At 39.3% G+C, this 3018-nt stretch overlaps 1 protein-coding gene across 1 annotated transcript in view; it reads right to left on the reverse strand.

Moving 5' to 3' along the window:
* The window catches only part of SERPINI2 (serpin family I member 2), a 24935-nt gene that overhangs the window by 14295 nt on the left and 7622 nt on the right, over nucleotides 1-3018 (reverse strand). The window lies entirely within an intron of this gene.

Consider the following 3018-nt stretch of genomic DNA (forward strand, 5'->3'; position numbering starts at 1 on the left):
TAAAGGGTTGTTTATGAACTTTGCTCAATGCAGCAGCTGGAACATTATGAAGAGAAACCATTAAGGCTATTTCTTTATCACATGTAATGCACTAGTTCTAATACTCTAAAAGATAGCAGCTTTGAAAATAGCAAAGTAAACTCTCTGAGCATGTACTAATGTCTGGCTGTAATTGTGAGAAGAGAACATGTGGGCTTTATTTATCTCATTGACCAGTGATGCAGTGAGAGGAACACTTGGTTACCAGGATATTTTTCTGTAGTCTTATGTGAAAGGTTACACAAATGAACAGATGTGACCCGTGCTGTTACTACACACAGTAGATGAAGGCTGAGCGTGATGCTAAGAGAAAAATAACTTATTTTTAAGAAAGGTTCATGAAACGAGAATCATCTTGTTAATTTCACATACCAAGTATCGTGCAAATGACCAAATCACCTCTTGACTTTACCAGGATTCAAAAACAACATGTAGCAAGTTTACATGGACAACAGAATGTGGAATTTTGTTACTTTCCGTTGATTGTCTCATTTATTATGGCAACACTGATCCAACAATCACCAAGTATCCAGTAGAAAACTAAACTATATTTCAGAAAACAGCTACTGTAGTCTTGTTCATTACTTATAATTTATCATGCTCACTTACCATTCTCCTCATCTCTTATTAATCATCCTTCATCATCTCTTGCTCATCTCTTTTTCTGCACCACTTATCCCTAGCTTCTCACTCCTCATCACTTATCTTGACTTGGAGTCTTCTATCATCAATTTAATGCTTATAACATGCCACTCATACCTTGCAAGACAGCAGTACGCATATGTGTGCTTCATTTATCACACACTTGAATGGCCTGGCAACTTCTGGAATTTCATGGTGCCAATTGATGGTATTCAGTCGGATTCTGAGAACTGTCTTGCTAAATGATGATTTTCTAGAATGGATTCTATGCACAGGTATCGGCTCTACAAGTTTAAACAGAGTCCCGGCGGCAAAAGTCGCCGAGAGTCTGTTTAAACAGCCCCGATGCTGGCGACGTACACTGTACGTCGTCAGTCACGAAGGGGTTAAATTACTTTATTTGCACTTTTTATTTAACAAATCAAATAGCTAAAGAAGAAATCCTAGATCACAGACCTCATTAAATTAGTGTAAAGTGCAATTGCCAATATTCCTGGAAAAATTAGGAAACCTAGTAATAATAATAGGACATGTACACCCATTTAAGCATCGTTTAACCACTTCAAGACCAGGTGTTTAGACCCCCTTCCTGGCCAGGCCATTTTTCAGTATTCAGCGCTGCAGTACTTTGACTGAAGTTTATTCCGTCATACAACGCTGTACTGAAATGAATTTTATACCATTTTTTGGGGACAGATAGAGCTTTATTTTGGTGGTATTTAATCACCACTGAGGTTTTTATTTTTTACTATAATTAGGAAAAATTAAAGAAAATTTTGAAAAAAAAAGTTTTTTTTTACATTATGTTAGAGCCGTTTTTTTACTACGGCCGGCCCGGAAGTGGTTAACAAAGGCAAAAAAATTGTAACTAGTAGAAAAGTTGTTGCTAGAACAAACAGGGGTTTCCTCAGAGTACCCTCAAACACCAAATACATTTTATATATGCATATATTATATCAAAATCATGTAACATGAATAGTATACAAAAATCTGATATACTGTATAAGGCAGTACAAAAATACAATGCAAAAAAGTATAAAGAATAGTACATGAACACAGGTCAGTCTTAGAACTGGCACTGAGCTAAACAAGGGAACAGAGAAACCTAGCAGCTAAACATATAAAGAACAGATTGAAGAGCGTGTAGGTACAAAATATCCAATACCAGATCACAATACTTAAACAGTAGGGAGTTAGAAGCACAACTGGCCACATTTTGGGGGTTAATATTCATTTATCAAGTCTCATCCCACCTGTTCATTTACTATTCTTTGTAGTTTTTTAAATAAATATTTTTTGTTCTGCCTTATATATCAGATTTTTGTTTACTATTTATGTTATGTGATTCTGATATAATATATGCATATTTAAAGGAGAACTATGAGGTGAGTGCTTTTCAATGAAACTGTCACAGGTCGGCTCAGTAGATCGGGAAGTGAGCGAACACATACCGGCGTTCGCTCACTTCTCGATCCTGTCACGGCAGAGAGCCGTGATAGTGGAGGGACTGGATTCCCCCCTCCCCGCTCCGATCCTCCAGCGCTGGGTCCGATCCTCCAGCGCGGGTACAGCTGGCTCTGCCTCAAGATAGGCAGAGCCAGCTGTCACTTACGCAGCTGGGTGGATCCAGACATAATTGTCGGGATCAGTTTCAGCTGCGGCGTCTCAGTATGCCACGAGCTGTAGCTCGCGGTATACTGAGCTTAGGGTGACGGGAGGATGCTAGTTTGTGTCCTCCCGTTACCCTTAGGAGAACTATGGGGAAACGCCCTAACCCCATAATCTCAAGCTGTTTGGTGTGCTGACCTTTTTACTTACCACACAATCGGGACACTTTCCTGCACCAGGAAAAAAATGACAGTTTGATTTTCATTGCCCCTGCCATGGCAAATAAAGTATTATCCCTTTCCTGCTGGAACATGGCTGGTATTGGACAATATGCAACATATGTCCTGCCGAAAGAGGGACACTTGGCAACTATAAATCTTGTTGTACAGTGTTGCCCATAGCAACCAATCGGATTTGATTCTTCTGAACTCATGTCAGGGAAAGTTGTTATAGTTTAAAACCTCCCACGTAAAAAAAAAAAAAATCCCCTTGCAGAGAAGCTACCTCTGCACTGCAAGGGTTAAAGTAGTATTACACTTTCAATCTTTTTTTCAATAATGAATCAATCAGATCAAACAAATATACATTAGCCAGCAAAGTATGTCTCTAAATTTTTACCCAAGCACTTATAGTCATATAAGGGAGGAGAGGAATGGCTTGCCTTGCTGTGCCTGTGTTTTTGTGGAGACACAGACAGTTTACTGTGTCTCCACAAGACAGCCCCCCCCC

This window comes from Nanorana parkeri, unplaced genomic scaffold (genome assembly GCF_000935625.1).
Source record: "Nanorana parkeri isolate BGI_ZX_2015 unplaced genomic scaffold, ASM93562v1 scaffold303, whole genome shotgun sequence".
NCBI classification, from domain to species: domain Eukaryota; kingdom Metazoa; phylum Chordata; class Amphibia; order Anura; family Dicroglossidae; genus Nanorana; species Nanorana parkeri.